Below are 17,781 nucleotides of genomic sequence, written 5' to 3' on the forward strand. Positions count from 1 at the left end.
TACCAGAAGTGGGGTTCGAACCCACGAGGATATAAATCCACTGAATCTCAAATCCAGCGCCTTAACCACTCGGCTGTTACAATTCCTACTTTTCTTGAGTACTCGTACCATACCAGGGACAGCTGCTGCTGCTGCTGTCGTGTGAGTTGTGTGCGACCCCATAGACGGCACCCCAACAGGCTCCCCCGTCCCTGGGATTCTCCAGGCAAGAATACTGGAGTGGGTTGCCATTTCCTTCTCCAGTGCATGAAAGTGAAAAGTGAAAGTGAAATCGCTCCATTGTGTCCGACTCTTCGAATGTCTGAATAAAAATTTAAAAACAAAAATTTCAGGAATTCAGACATTTGAACATCCACGTTTTGTTTTTAATTCTGGTAGTGTTTTCCTTTACACTTAAAAAAATGTATTCTATGTTATATTTCTTTAATTATCAATATCGTGAGTAATTTTATATTTATTGATTCTCTCGTTCAAAAGAAGGAAATTAGTGCTCTTCCTACTGCCCCCTCTCTTACCACGGTCTAGTTTTTGTTGGTATTGTGGTCTTTTGGATTCATAATATTACAAATGCACATTTATGATATGTCTTCTAAGATGTATTAAAAAGAGAAGAAGGATTCTGGAAATACAGCAGCCTGTTTTGAATGTGTTTTCTGTTCTCCCTTATCTGATTGTCTACCACTACTGAACTAGGTGGACCCAGTCAACCTGAAATGCATGATCATCCTAGAAATCAATGGTGTTGGATATGGAGGATTTGGTTTTTTTTTAACTTTATAGAGAAAAGTCTAGAGACCATGGTCTATGGGAAGTCCCAGTGTGTGTGTGTGCTAAGTCACTTCATTCATGTCCAACTCTGTGCGACTCTATCCTGCCAGGCTCCTCTGTCCGTGGGATTCTCTGAGGCAAGAATACTAGATGGGTTGCCATGCCCTCCTCCACGAGATCTTCCCAATCCAGGGACTGAACCCGTGTCTCTTATATATCCTGCACTGGCAGGCAGGTTCTTTACCCCTAGCATGACCCGGGAAGTCTGAGAAGCTCCAGTATTAGGATCTAAATATATTAATAGAGGAAGTAGATGCTGAAAAGTTTGAGGACACCAAACCCAAAAAAACCTCTGTCTCACACACAACACACAGCTTGGATGTATATTGGCCCTGCATGAAAAAGTCTAGGTTCCCCGTTGTCAAGGCTGGATAGTGGAAGGAACGTAGGGACCGGGCAGGTAGGTCTCTAGCTAGGGTAGACTAGGGATCAAGGACCATAGGCAACTGCTAAAGGGACATGGTACCCATGTCCTTTCATCTTTTGAGAGATACCCATACAGGCTGTTCCCACTTAGTATTACTCAGTTTCTCAGAAGCCAAGAGCAGTGACAACATCAAAAGCAACAAAAAATAACAACACAAATAAGGAACTCGGTAGCTGGAGAAGAAATTCAGCTTTCACAGAGAGCCAACTGGAAGAGACACAGGACAACTTGGATAGATAATAAATGAACTTAAGGGCCAAAGAAAACATGAAATCATCGTTTTGGACCTTAATACTGTATTTATAGAATTTTTAGTAGTAAACAAATTAAAGTAAAAGACAGCAACTGAAGACAGTGGAGTGAAATTAGTGGTGAGGAGAGGTGTGGGTAGAAAAAAAAATCTCAGAGACTGTAGAGCATTTAGACATTGCTTTTGGTAGAAATCAGTAATAGAAAAGCATGACACTAATAGAGGAATACAAAAGGACTCAGTGCGTTTGTTTCCTTACAAATATAATGAGGATAATAATAGTATATCATGGAATTATTATAAAGATTTAAAGGAGTTAATATTTGTAATCACTGCAGATGGTGACTACAGCCATGAAATTAAAATACACTTGCTCCTTGGGAAAAAAGCTATGAGAAACCTAGACAACATATTAAAAAGTAGAGACCTCACTTTGCCAACTAAGATCCACATAGTCAAAGCTATGGCTTTACCAGCAGTCATGTACAGATGATCAGAGTTGGACCCTAAAGAAGGCTGAACCCCCAAGAACTGATGCTTTCAAACTGTGTGCTGCAGGAGACTCGTGAGAGTCCCTTGGACTGCAAGGAGATCAAACCAGTCAATCCTAAAAGAAACCAACCCTGAACATTCATTGGAAGGACTGATGCCGAAGCTGCAGCTCCAATAATTCGGCCATCTGGTGCAAAGAGGCGACTCATTGGAAAAGATCCTGATGCTGGGAAAGATTGAGGGCAGGAGGAGAAGGGGGCGACAGAGGATGAGATGGTTGGATGGCACCACTGACTCTATGGATGTGAGTTTGAGCAAACTCTGGGAAATATTAAAAGACTGGGAAATCTGTCATGCTGTAGTCCTTGAGGTCGCAGAGAGTTGGACAGGACTGTGACTGAACAATATTGGTAAGGTGCTTAAAGCAGTTCTTAGTGCAGAATAAATGCTATGTGTTTGCTAAGTCAATAAATAAAACAGAAATAATGACTAAATTCAAAGACTGGTATTTGAGAATGGTTTTAAACAAGGAGAGAGAGATGAAAAACAAGAACTTTGGAATGTAAGAGCAAACACTTCTAATACAGAAGAACGTTAAAGAATTATGTTTGAATATTACCTGCAAACCCTTGGCAATTTGAAAATCATGAGAACTATCTGGTTTTCCATTTAAATGCAAATGTTCAATATTGACCTAACAAGAATCTGAAATGATTCTATTATGATAATTCTATTAGAACAATGATTCTTCTTCATTCATTCTAAAAATCTGAATGAATCTATCGCCACAATACAAATTGGTGCAGGGCACTAGGGTCAGATGAATTTCACACTCTGTTTTAATTTTGAAGGACAGTTACTTCAGGGCAGAGGAGCGTGGTGGGCTCTACTCCGTGGGCATTACAAAGAGTTGGACATGACATAGCAACTAAACAACAGTGACAAAGCTAGACAGCCTTCAGATTCATTTTATAAAAGTAATATAAGTTCAAAACCAGAGCCTCACTAAAATAAACAGAACAGAAAAATAGAGACCATATCTTTTTGGAGAGTTGTGTAACATTTTTGTTGAATTTCAAATATTATCATTTCAAAATGTATTCCACATTAGAATGATGAATAGATACATTATATCTTTTCTTCTTTTGGGGGGGGGATTAGCTTTGAAATACAGTGTATTTCACAGTTACAGGTCATTTCAATGTAACAAGTGCAATTAGATCACGTATATAGGAGATGTCTAAAAATTTACATTTGTAAGAGAATAATATAACCACATTGTCAAAACATAAATATTACAATAACTGAATCAAATATCAGGGTCTAGAGTTGAATTTGTACTAGTTTGAAATGAATCAAATTTTTACAAAATCTCATTTGTGTAATGTTGAAAAGTATCTCATTGTATAGATGGGTCACCGTTTGTGTATCCATTCACTTTTTGAAGGATGTTGGTGTTCAATCCAACATTTAATGATAATTACGAACATAGGAACTATAAGTATTTGCATTTGTTGCTTTTGTGAATGTAGGTTTTCATTTCTCTAGACTAAATTATCTTGGGAGACAATCTCATTTCTGATGAGAATATTCAAAATAAAATGGGTAGAATTCAACCAAAACATCAGGGCTAATGGGTTTTCTGTCATTATTGGCAGGGGTGGTTTAAAATCAGCCTACTAGAGTTACATAAATATCAAGTAATTGCCTATGATTCTACAGTGAGTGACAAATAAATACATTTTAACCATTATTTGTCGACTCATAATAATAGTAGTAATAATAATAATACTAGTAACAGTGAGTATGATATCATGAAATAGCTAACTTGTGCTTCTACTCCAGCCGTTTTATATTTTATTTCTTAGAAGTTAAAATGTTCATTTTATAATTTTCCCTTCAGATATTGTAAGAAGAAACAGTGATTGCCATATTAGAAGTGAAGGCACTTTTGAGAATAAATGTAAAATAAAATATTTGCTTTTGCTACAGACGAGTAAGTGAGAAGAAAGAACAAAGACAGATTTTCAGATTTTGGGCTTTACTAAAACTACATAGGATACTCGTGATCGTCTCAAAAAATGATAGAGGAAGAAAATATACAGAAAAAGGCTTCCCCAAAAGTCAAGGGCTAGGCTAAAGAGAAGCAGAAGTGGCAGTATTATCACTGTGGAAGATGAATGTAGTGACACTTCTCATTTATTTAGTATTCAGGATTTCAACCTTAATTAGGATTCCTTTGTCACATCATTCATCAAATATACTTGACAAAATGGAAATGAACCTCAAAGTTTCTGTTGCCTCAGGCATGCTTTTAATACTTTTACTCATTTCAGTGTATTGTGAAGTACAGTGAATTGACTTGGAAATGTTTTAGCCAGAATAAGAAACATCCAAATGAAGAAATCACACATTATAAGCAATTCCGGCAGGAATATCAAAAAGAAACCATGTAAATGGCTATTTACTTGCATTTCTTTTAGCCAGTGCTAAGAACAAGCCTGGTGGGCTGCTGTCTCTGGGGTCACACAGAGTCGGACACGACTGAAGCGACTTAGCAGCAGTAGCAGCAGCAAGAACAATTCCTCCCCCTCCAAATATTCTTTGCCACCCAAAGATTTGAAACGGCCCTTTAAAAAAACTACTTCAAAAAGGATTTCTGCTTATGAAATTCCACAGCATTTGTTTCGTTAGCAATGTGACTGTACTTACAAAGGGATTTGAATATTTATAATTGCCAAGTCAGATAAAGGAATATAATAGGATTATTACTTCCATAAGCATGTTTAGCATGTGTAGAACTATTTTGGGCACCAAGATAATGCCTTTTCAACCTCCTCTGTAGCAAAGTTCCACACATTTCTCAAAATGTTTTTCTTCATCGGATGTCCTTACTTTATCCCTGCCTGTATGTGACACTGCGTTCTTTGATAACTGTGCCCTAGGTAGAAAGGATTACTCTCTCCATTTGGCACCTGTAGCCCTTGGCACACACGCCTTAAATGAATCACCCATTTACCCATGGACGGAGGAGCCTGGTAGGACACGACTGAGAGGCTTCACTTTCACTTTTCACTTTCATGCACTGGAGAAGGAAATGGCAACGCACTCCAGTGTTCTTGCCTGGAGAATCCCAGGGATGGTGGGAGCCTGGTGGGCTGCTGTCTATGGGGTCGCACAGAGTCAAAAACTACTGAAGCGACTTAGCAGCAGCAGCAGCAGCAGCATGCTATATACATACCATGTATGTCTCCATATAGAATATAAATATTAAAAAAGCAGGGATTCTGTCATACATATTTGAATTTCCAAAAACTAGAACTTCTTGGTATTTATTACTTATCTTTTTGATGTTTAAGTAAGTGAATAAACATGATTAATTAATCCTATAATTAATTATATAATTAACCATTAGTAATATACTTGCTTTATTGAGTAGTTGTGAGATCAAATGGTCTTTAAATATTTTTAAAGTTGAATAGAATATGACATTTCATTGTTCATCTCATCATGGATGCTTATAAATTTATATCCTAACAGTGTAATGTAATAGCTGTATTAGAATTAAGCAATACCTAGAAAGCTAGTCTGAGCCCCTCTTTGACTATGCACATGCGATAGTGTGCACTTGGTCATGTTTTTAAACATGTATATAGTTTGTTTCTTTATCTAAAATAAGTGAATAATAATGTTTCACATGGCTATTTGTTAAAACTAAATGAGATGAATAAGTAACATGCCTCAAAGAGTTTTAGATACATAATGAATCTTTAATAACAATTAGTTATTGTTCTTATTAATATTGTTTGGCATCTTTTATAAAGACTTAGATGATTCAGCTGTGCATAGACTCTTTTTTTTTCCTACCTATATTTCCTGATACCTGAATTATAAAGGTTTTTCATACCATTTTGGAAAGCACTATGTGCTCTCCTTAAGTTCTTTACATTTTTTATCCCCAAATGCTAATGTAATCACAAAGGCTTCCATTAACTTCCTTGAAAGAGGTGTCCGGGATTATGTGTGTGTGCGTGCGTGCTAAGTCACTTCATTGGTATCTGACTCTTTGTGACCCTATGAACTTGAGCCCACCAGGCTCCTCTGCCCATGGGATTCTCCAGGCAAGAATACTGGAGTGGATTGCCATCCCTTTCTCCAGGTGATTTTCCCAACTCAGGGATCTATATGGCACTTTCCAAAATAGAAGAGCTCCCTATATGTGAATATCTAGTGGGAAAAAGTTTTATAGATTTTTTAAAATCAACTTTGAGTATTGGCTCAAGAAACTCTGAGAGTATTCTCACTCCTCTGAGAATACACTCTGTGTCTTATACTTCAGAGCTGTCAGTCAGTATTTTTGATCATTAGCCATCTGTGATTATTTTAATTTTTGCCAGCAGGAGAAGGAACTCTTTTCCACCCAGGAGTTCTGTTATTACAATATCATTTATATGTAAAGAGCTCATTTCATCAGTGAGAGAAACTTTTCCACAGTTTTTTTTAAGGTTTGAAAGAAACTCATGATATTTTTTTTCTTTTTTTTTTTCCCCCTTTCTCCACCTCTCTACTACTATTTCTCTGTCCTTCAGTTGTGTCCAATTCTTTGTGACCCTATGGACTGCAGCTCGCCAGGCTTCCCTGTCCCTCACCATCTCCCAAAGTTTGCCCAAGTTCATGTTCATGGCGTCAGTGATGCCATACAGCCTTCTCATCCTCTGACACCCTCTTCTTCTGCCCTTAATCTTTCCTAGCATCAGGGTCTTTCCCAATGAGTCAGCTGTACGTGTCAGATGACCAAAATACCGGAGCTTCAGCTTAAACAACAGTCCTTTTGATGAGTATTCAGGGTTGGTTTCCCTTAAGATTGACTCATTTGATTTCTTTGCTGTCCAAGGGACTTTGAAGAGTCTTTTCCAGCACCACAGTTCAAAGGCATTTCTCTGTCATACTTCCCATTTATCTTAGCATCTCCCCACAAAGATATTCTCTAGTACCTAGTCAGTAATTTTAAGAAAAGAATGAAGTTAAACTGATTTCTGTGAGTTTTAATATAAACCCTCATTTATTGTGGTTGCTGTTTTAAAATGTAAAGCTCATGGAAAAAAATAGAATTTTACTTTGCAATGATGTTTAGTATTGAAGCCTCTTGTTCTGATTTCCCAATTAAAAGTTTATTAATATGACATGATGACATTTTAGCTATAACTATCTAATAAGGGCAGGTTTTAAGGGGGCAAAAAAAGATTTAAAAATAAAAACGTTTTCCTTTTCTAAGTAATATCATGAGTTAGGATTTAGAGTCATGGAATCACATTCACATACTTCATCTGACTACTTCTTCTGATTTCAGTTTGACCTTCAGCAAGTCAAAAACTCCCCTCAATCACTTTACCTACAATGTGGGATAATAATGTTTAACTGACTATGGTTATTGCAAAGATTAATGAGTTATTGGTCATAAAATGTAATCCATGTATTAAAAGTCTCTGCATGAAGAGAAGATAATTCCCAGGTCATTATTGCAGAGTGGTTTTGTGAACTGAAATGAATTATTGATCAACTACACAAAATTTTAGGTCTTGAACTTTATGAAGCAAGGTTTGCATCTTAGGACAGATGCTACTAGAAATTAGTGCTTTTGGAGGCCCCATATAATTTCTCATGGAAACAGAAAATATATTATTTTCCAGGTGATAGGGCACATTATATTCTTGGTAGAGTTGACTCCTAAGGAAATTACTGATGATCTAAGGATATTCCTATGATTTTCTTCTTTCTTTTCCATTTACTTTTTCCCTCTCTCATTTCATAACTATTTCTTTGCTTCCTTGTCTCTGCTTTCTGAGAACATGAACTTGGAGTGCTTACTCACATGAGTAGAAAAAGCAAACAATCTTTGTTCCAGGAGGAAAAGTGTAGCAACAGCAATGATAACAAGATAATACTTCCTGTTTCTGGGTACTTAGATGTGGTGATGGTTGTGTGCCTGCTCAGTCATGTTTGAATCTTTGTGTCCCCATGGAGTGTAACTCACCAGGCTCATCTGTCCACCGGATTTCCTAGGCAAGAATACTGGAGTGGGTTGCCACTTCCTGTTCCAGGGCATTTTCCCAACCCAAGGATCAAACCCGTGCTGGTGAATTCTTTACCAGCCCTCAGGTAACTAGTTTTAAAACTGATTGATAAGTAACAACATTTGTTCATTTTGACAGTTTTTACTGAAAAGGTTTAAAAAAGGCCAAAATAAATGTAAAGATTTTTCATTTGTTTTTATCTAGGGATGAGGAAGGGGGAGGATAGTGTATACACACACACACACACACACACACACACACACACACACACACACAGAGGAAAGTTTACTTCCTGAAATAGTAGCTCAGCTCTTGGTAAGGAAGCAGCAGCTTCTGAGAAATAGGAGGGAATGTAGCCAAGTGCCCAAAGCACTCTGAGTCACTAGGTCCAGTCTCGTTGGAAACGAACCTAATCTGTATCCAATTTAACATCTGAACTTAATTTTCTTGGCTCTAATCAACCCAGAGCATCTTCCCCCATAGAAGCCTTGATATTAGTCATGATATCCAGAAATGTCAAGAGTAATGACAAATAATTGACACATATATACCTTCATGCAACTTGCCTCTTAGAGATGGCTTCTTAATTTTAAAAAGTTTCAAAGTATGGTGCTTTTTGATGCAGACAGAATCTGCTTTTTTATGCCACTCATTTGCTTTTTAGGAACTGTAGAATGGAACTAAAAAGGGCTCTGTATCAACCTAGAGGATTTGGATGGGGAGGGAGATAGGAGGGAGGTTCAAAAGGAACGGGATATATCAATACCTATGGCTGATTCATGTTGAGGTTTGACACAAAACAACTAAATTCTGTAAAGCAATTATCCTTCAATTAAAAATAAATAAATTTTAAAAAGAACTGAAGAATGGGATCTGTGCCCTTGTACAGATAATTTTGCCACAGTAGCAAAACTAAGAATTACTGTTTAAAAAACCCACAAAACTTTAGGTTGCACACAGTAGTAGCTGCTGAACCAGTGAGACAGCTTTGTTCACTCTAACATGAGTTCTCAGGACCCTGACCAGAGCTGCTAAAATCATGTGACTTGCATTCTCTGTGTAGCTATATAGACCAGGAAAAAATGTGATATATCACTGTCACTTAGCAGTTGGAAAGTAATTCCATTCACAAGCAGTGAAAATGATAAGAACAGTTATATCTGCCCTCCTAGCCAAAGGTGAGAGACAATCAGGTCAAATAACAAATAAGCTATAATTAAGCTTTGGAAAATTTAAAAAGCAAATGAGTTAATGATTTTATTTCTATGCAAATAACAAGTCTTTGGGACAGATCAAATGCAGTTTTTGCTTCCATATTGCCAAACTTTGATTTGATTGATTCTATATTTATCCCCATGTGGCAGCTGGAGCACTCACTTTAGAGGAAAACTTTCCTAATTCCAGTCTATCAAGGAAAATCTGCAAGTTAAAAACTCACTTTTATCAGCAGGCATTCGGAGAATGGCAGGTGGCAAATAAAGCTCTTAGTGGATTATTCTAATTGCATTTTCTTTTACCTTCTTAACTTAAAAAGTTGTAAGGAAAGGGAGAGGACAACTTTCTATGGTTTTGACAGTGTTCTTACATTCTATAATGAACACTGTGCTTGAAGTTTTCATGGGCTGTCAGTGTGAAGCTGGTTTGAGAGTGTCTATATCTTGTACAGTGGGTATATAGAAAAAAGGACTAGGAGTGATCGAACGCATTAGATACATAAAAGTATTGACTGATGTTATTGCAGATTATATGTGAATCTTTCTCTACTTTTTTATTTTCACAATTTTCTTTACATATTTATTGCTTTATATTGATAACAAAAGAGTGAAACACAAAATAATAAAAGAAAACTTAAATGAGGTAAACTTAGGAGGTATAAATGAAACAACAGTATTGAATATTAACTTGCATGCTCAATCTCTCAGTCATATCTGAGTCTTTGCGACTCCATGGACTATAGCCCACCAAGATCCTCTGTCCATAGAATTTTCCAGGCAACAGTACTGGCATGGGTTGCCATTTCCTATTCTAGTTGGCTTACATATTGCTTTTAAAGCAAAATAAACTTAATTATAAATAACCCCCCAAATTCCAGCTTAAATGGTTACTTTGGGATTTTCATAATATTGATAAGAATTATAGTATAGAAAGGAATTATAATATAGGGTTGAACTGAGCTATAGATAAAAATTATAATAAAGGGATTTTCAGATATTAATTGACTAATGAGTATGTGTTCCTGAGAACACAGTTTCAATATAGGAAAATGCTATTTTTATAACAGTTTCAAAATTTTTTAAACATTCAAGGCAAAGAAACTTGAAGTTTTATCTAAGAGACAAATTTTAGGCAAATATGCATGTATTGTACACTCATATATGTGAACACTTATGTAATGAAGAATTGATGCATTGAAACTGTGGTGCTGAAAATGACTCTTGAGAGTCTTTTGGACAGCAAGAAGATCAAACCAGTTAATCCTAAAGGAAATCAACCCTGAATATTCATTGGAAGGACTAATGCTGAAGCTGAAGCTCTGATATTTTGGCCACTTGATGCAAAGAGCCAACTCATTAGAAAGACCCTGATGGTGGGAAAGATTGAAGGCAAAAGGAGAAGGAGGAAGCAGAAGATGAGATGGTTTGATAGCATCACTGACTCAACGGCTATGAATCTGAGCAAAGTCCAGGAGATAGCGGAGGACAGGGGAGCCTGGGGTGTTGCAGTTCAAGGGGTCTCAAAGAGTCAGATATGAGTTAGCAACACAAGAAGTAGAACTAGAAAGAGAAATGAATGAAACTATTTAGATCAAAGTAAAAACTAGAATCCCAACAAGAACATGTGCTCCTTGGTTGATTTTTCAGCATATGTCATATTGTATCATCACTTTACATATTTTGATCTCAATACGAGTACTTGAAATTTGCTTATAGTTTAAATATTTATTCTTTGTCAGTAACCAAATGCCTATATTTGCAGATTTTCAAAATTTATCCTTTCCTTATAATGCTCACAGAAATTCCTCTAAAATAATACTTTTCTCAGTTACAGAACAAATTTGCCTCAATAGTGATAAATATGGCATCACTTTATGAAGAAAATATAAGAATAAAAAAGCTCCCATATCTGACTGAATGAGTTAAGAAGTTAAGAACAGTTTCAAGGAGGTTGCATTTGTGTTGACACTTGACAGTGTGTTTAAAGATTAACAGAAACCTTTAAACAGAAAATGTACAGAAAGATAAGTGAATGTGATATGTTCTGGAATTGAAAGTAGTTGTTTTTAAAATCATTGGGTTTAGTTTAAATTATTCTATTTGTCTTCATTAAGTGTGTGAAACATTGCAAAACTGTTTAAGGAAGTTTATGGTTAGACGTGGTTCTGAAACGATAGCAGAAATTAGATTTGAAAAGGGCCTTGTATAATTTGTAAGGGGATTAGATTTATCTATTTTCGTTTCAATCTCTTCCCTGTATCATGCCCATTATGTTTAAAACCAAACATATTGATAATCTCTCATTCAAATGAGACAAAGTCTCCCTCTTTCAACAAACCTTACTTGGTTAAATAAATATCTGATTTGTTTTACAGTGTTTCAGTTCAGTTCAGCTCAGTTGCTCAGTCATGTTTGACACTTTACTACCCTACAGACTGCAGCACGCCAGGCTGCCCTGTCCATCACCAACTCCTGAAGCTTGCTCAAACTTATGTCCATAGAGTCGGTGATGCCAACCAACCATTTGAACTTCTGTCATCGCTTTCTCCTCCCGCCTTCAATCTTTCCCAGCATCAGGGTATTTTCCAGTGAGTCAGTTCTTCGCATCACATGACCAAAGTATTGGAGTTTCAGCATCAGTCCTTCCAATAAATCTTCAGGACTGCTTTCCTTTAGGATTGACTGGTTTGATCTCCTTGCTGTCCAAGGGACTCTCAAGAGTCTTCTACAACATCAATTCTATGGTAACTCAGCCTTCTTTATGGACCAAGCTCTCATATCCATACATGACTACTGGAAAAACCATATCTTTGACTAGATAGACCTTTGTTGGTAAAATAATGTCTCTGCTTTTTAATATGCTATCTAGGTTGATCATAGCTTTTCTTCCAAGGAGCAAGCATCTTTTAATTTCATGCCTGCAGACACCATGTGCAGTGATTTTGGAGCCCAAGAAAATAAAGTCTGTCACTGTTTCCATTGTTTCCCCATCTATTTGCCATGAAGTGTCTGGCTTCTACTGTGTCTGGCTTGCTTCATGTAATGTAGTGTTCTCTAGGTTTATCCATGTTGTTGACCAATTGGCAAGTTTTCTTCTGAATAATATTCCAGTTTTTTGGTATATCCCACATTTTATATTTGATTTTTAATGGACATTTGACTCCATTTTGCTTTGGGGAATAATGCTGCAATGAACGTGGGGAGTAGCTATCTCTTAGGGATCCATATATTAATTTATTTGTTTTTCATAATGGCTGTAATAGTTTACATTTCTCCCAGAAAGGATAAAGTGTACTATTTTCTCTGCATTCTTACAAAAAGTTGGTATCATTTTTTGATTTTGTTTATAATATCCATCCTAATGCATATGAGATGATATCATATTGTGAATTTTTTTCTATTTGGAATTTATTTATTTTTCAATATAAATTTATTTGTTTTATTTAGAGGCCAATTACTTTACAATATTGTATTGGTTTTGCCATACATACATTGACATGAATCTGCCATGGGTATACATGTGTTTCCCATTCTGAAGCCCCTACTCACCTCCCTCCCCATCCCATCCTTCTGGGTCATCCCAGTGCACCAGCCCTGAGCATCCTGTATCATGCATCGAACCCGGACTGGCGATTCATTTCACATATGATAAACAACATGTTTCAATGCCATTCTCCCAAATCATCTCACCTCACCTTCTCCCACAGAGTCCAAAAGACTGTTTTATAGATCTGTGTCTCTTGCTGTCTGCGTATTATTTTTTCCCACATTGTGATTTTGATTTGCATTTCCTTGATGACTGAGAATGTTGAACATGTTTTCATATACCAGCTGGCCAATTGTTTGTCTTTGGAAAAATGTCTATTGACCTCCTTTTCTCATTTTTTAAATCAGATTGTTTGGCATTTTGTTATTGAGTTTTATGAGTTTAACATATATTTTGGTTAACCCCTAATCATATATATAGCTCGAAATATATTTTTTCCATTTCATAGGTTATCCTTTCACTGTTTGGATTGTTTACTTTGCTGTGTGAAAGCTTTTTAATTTGTTTAGTCAAATTTATCTATTTTTGCTTTTGTTGCCTGTGCCATAGTATCATAGTTAAGAAATCATTGCCAATATTTTTTTTGTCAAGGAAAGTTTTTTTTTTTTCCTATGAGTTTTATGGTTTCAGTTCCTACTGAAATGTTTTTACATTTAATTCAAAATTAATTATGTTGAGTTAAATCTTTGTGTAACACGTAAGATAAGGGTCCAGTTTCATTCTTTTGTACATGGTTAGTCAGTTTTCTAAACACTAGCTATTAATGAGACTATTGTTTTCCCATTTGTGCATTTTTAGTGCCCCTGTTGAAGGTTAGTTGGTCTCATATGTATGGATTTACTTGAGGGCTCTCTATTCTGTTCCACTGATCTGTGTATGATTTTATGCATCTGTTTTATGCAATTCCATACTGTTTTGATTAATATAGCTTGTGATATAGTTTGAAATCAGAAAGAGTGATGCCTTGGACTTTGTTCTTCTCTCTTAAAAGAAGATTTGTGTCATTTGTAGTTCCACTTGGATTTTAGAATAGTTTTTTTCTACTTCTGAAAAATGGCAGTGGAAGTTCAGTGGAGATATCATTGACTCTATAGATCAATTTAGATATTAAGCACATTTAACTATATTCTACCAATCTAATATATAAGCATGAGCATCTTCCCATTTATTTAAGTCTGTTTTAATTTTTGTCACTACTGATTTACCATTTCAGTGTAAAAGAATTTTACATCCTTGGTTAAGTTTATTTCTATATAATTTATTCTTTTTGATGGTACAGTATATTAGGTTGTTGTCTAAATTTCCTTTTGCATTGTTTGTTGCTGGTATATGGAAACTCAGCTGATTTACATATACATATATAGATAGAAAGACAAATAGATCTTGTATCACGAATTTTTACTGACTTTATTAGTTCTAATAGGTTTGTGTGTGTGTTTGTATGTACATAGTCTTTAGGGTTTTCTGCATATAAAACATGTTACCTGCAGAGAGAATTTCACTCTTTCTAATTTAGGTGTCTTTTATTTTTTTTTATTGCCTAATCACTCTGGCTATGACTTCCAATACTGTGTTGGATATTGATAGTGGATATCCTTGCCTTATTTCACATCTTAGGGGAAAAACTTCCAGTTTTTCACCATCAAGAGCAATGTTAGCTGTGGGCTTTTCCTATACAGCCTTTGTTGTGTTGAGTTACTTTCATTCTTTATCTAATTTGCTGATAAAGAGTGTTGAATTTTGTTAAATATTTTCTCTGAACCTTTTGAAATGATTATACAATTTTTGTATTTCATCTTTAAATGCAGGTATCTCATCGATTGATTTGCATATATTTTAATAACTGTGAATCACAGGAACATATTTTACTCATCATGGTATATTATCTTTTTTTTTTTACCTCACTAAAAATTAATATTGTTTAATTAGAAAATGTTGGGAAATCTACTTTGCTGTTTTTTGTTTTAGGTTACATTTATTTTAAAAAAACTGTATTTATTTATTCATTTTGGCTGTGCTGGGTCCTCATTTCTGTGTGAGGCCTTCTCTGGTTGTGGTGAGTGAGGGCTCTTCTCTTGTTTTGGTCGCAGGCTTCAGTAGTTGCGGCTCCAGGGCTTATTCACTAAAAGGTAGCAAAAGAGTGCTGAATTGTCCTTTCCAAGAAGTTGGAACCATAGTACTTCGGAAGGTTTTAGCTCTTTTTGTAACCACCCCTTCCCAGTTTCAATAAGTTCTACTCCAGCCAACTTAATAAGCAAAACACCACATGACTCTTTTCTCCGTGAGATATAACAGGTAAAGTAATGGGAGTATGTTCAGTCTCTAAACCATTCTCAGTTATTCAGAGTAGTCGTCCTCGTAGTTTACCATTCTTTCTTATAAATTCTACTGGAATATCTGAAGAACGTGTGAATTTTGATGTCAGTCGAACACTTCTTAGAAGTAACATTGCTCCAGCTGTGGCCATTACAAGTGCTGATGTTCTGGACGAGGTGGTCCAGGGGGTCGTCGGCCCACTGCGGGATCCGCGCCACCACGTTGGGCGCTGCTCCATCCCGGTTGGGCGGTGGCGTGGCTGGGGCCGCGGGCTGCCCCGCCATGTTCCCGGCCTCCCGGGAGCGGGCACCGTATCTTTTTTAACAGACTGTTGAATTTGGTTTGCTAGAATTTTACTTATATAAGTATATTGTTAAATGTATCATTTAATAATGTGATAGATATAGTGAATAATCATAAATAAACTTCATGTAAAGTATATCTGAATCCATCCTCAAAGTTTAGAAAATCTGAAGGAGATGGAATAGAAAAATGAGCATGCAAAACATTATTGACCATGGATTTACTCAGAACACAAAGTAAGGGCAGGTAAAATACACAGAGAAAAATTAGGAAAATATTTCTAGGAAAAGAAGATAATTTCACTCATATCCTAGAACCGTAACAAACATGGTGATACAAAGGTCTTTAAACAGAAGGGTTTGGGGTTTGTGAACAGATATTACTTTCCATATATGGAAAAGGTGACTTGAAGGACTACCCTGGAGATGAGGAGTCAGAACCAACCTTCTTCTCTGAGCCAGAGTAGGAGGAGGGGTTGGTGACTTATTTTGAAGATAAGGTTAAAGAAGAAAAGACTAATGGTCACTTACAGCTATGGCCTGGAAAATAAGAAAACATACTCTGACCTTTGCAACCAGGAGGTTGTATTCCTAGAAGTAAAAAAATATTAAAATAGACCAGTTTTGCCTGTATCAGGAGACTTGCTATTGTTCAGTTATTCAATCATGTCCGATTCTTTGCAACCCCATAGACAGCCGCACTCCAGGCTTCCCTATCTTTCACCATCTCTCTGAGTTTGCTCAGACTGTTGAGTTGGTGATGCCATCCAGCCATCTCATCCTCTGTTCTCTCCTTCAGAAGACTTACCTGCTATTATCTTTCTGATGAAAGAAAATTAAATTCTGTATGCAATATAATGGTTCCAGTGCCTCTACATTTATTTTTATAGGCAATGGCCAGCAGTAAATAAGAAATTTTAGGCATGCCAGAGGCTAGGCCAAAATATCAGGAAATTAAGAGGAGAAAGTCAATTGAAATTGATCTACATATATTTTATACGTTGGAGTTATCAGTCACTGACTTCAAATGAAATATAATGACAATGTTCAAAAAAGGTGAAACTATGACAAAATATTTTACAAAATTGGAATATATGAAAAGAAGTTCAAATAGAACTTTTTAAAAAACACAAGTAAAAGAATAGACAATCATAAAAGAGAATTAGTGATCTGAAAGATACATCTGTAGAAAATAATTACTGAGCAACAAGAACAAATTCAGTCAACACATTTAAAATCAATATATAAAAGCTAATAAAATACAAATAAAACAAGTAAATACAAGTAAAATACAATAAAACAAAGATAAAATTTCTCAAAATTCTGTAATGATCTTTGTGGCTAACTTGTTCAAAATGAAAAACAAGACTTCATTTTATAAATTTTGAGAAATTTTATCTTTTTAAATTGTATTTTACTTGTATTTACTTGTTTTATTTGTATTTTGACTTCCCTGGTGACTTAGAGGGTAAAGCATCTGCCTACAATGCAGGAGACCCAGGTTCAATCCCTGGTTCAGGAAGATCCCTTGGAGAGGGAAATGGCAACCCACTCCAGTATTCTTGCCTGGAAAATCCCATGGACAGAGGAGCCTGGTAGGCTACAGTCCATGGGGCCTTGTTTTTCATTTTGAACAAGTTAGCCACAAAGATCATTACAGACTTTTGAAGTAAAATACAAATACCACATATCAAGTCTTATAAAAGACAAGAGTTAAATGAATAAGATTAGATACACAAAAGCAGACAAAATTAGATATTTTTGACTCATGTTTAAGATTAAGGGACTTGAAGGAAACTTACAAGATAAAGAATAACTTTGACAATTGTAAAGAAGAAAAATAAGATGGAGAATCTTTTTTAACCAAATATCAAGATATATTTTAGGGGAGAGGGGTTAAGACATTGTGATATTGACATGTGGGTAGACAAATGAGAATTAGAGTTATTATTCAACTTAGAGGATAAATGAGATAAAAATCATTCAAATAAATGCCAAAAATTAATCATCCATTCAATGTAAGTCAATGGTTATTTATTAAACTAAAAAAGTAAGAAAGGGAAAGAATAAAAACTATGAAAGCTGGCAATAAAAGGAATTATCTTCATCAAATAATCAAAATAATAATGAACAAAACACTGATAAGAATTTTTACACTTTAGCTCCAGAAAACACTGATAAGAATTTTTACACTTTAGCTCCAGCGTCTACATTAAGATAATCATGATTTTTCACCATTTAGAGCCAAGACTTGGAAGAATTGAAAAGTAGCTTACAGATAGTCTTCATGTATCCATACTATGGAGTCTTGGATTTAGTTAGGAGATAAAA

At 35.8% G+C, this 17,781-nt stretch overlaps 1 pseudogene; it reads right to left on the reverse strand.

The window, feature by feature from the left end:
* Positions 1-14,925: 14,925 nt before the first annotated feature.
* On the reverse strand, positions 14,926-15,432 carry LOC138439175 (protein C3orf33 pseudogene; annotated as a pseudogene).
* Positions 15,433-17,781: the final 2,349 nt, after the last annotated feature.

The sequence above is a fragment of the Ovis canadensis genome, chromosome 4, assembly GCF_042477335.2.
Source record: "Ovis canadensis isolate MfBH-ARS-UI-01 breed Bighorn chromosome 4, ARS-UI_OviCan_v2, whole genome shotgun sequence".
NCBI classification, from domain to species: Eukaryota; Metazoa; Chordata; class Mammalia; order Artiodactyla; family Bovidae; genus Ovis; species Ovis canadensis.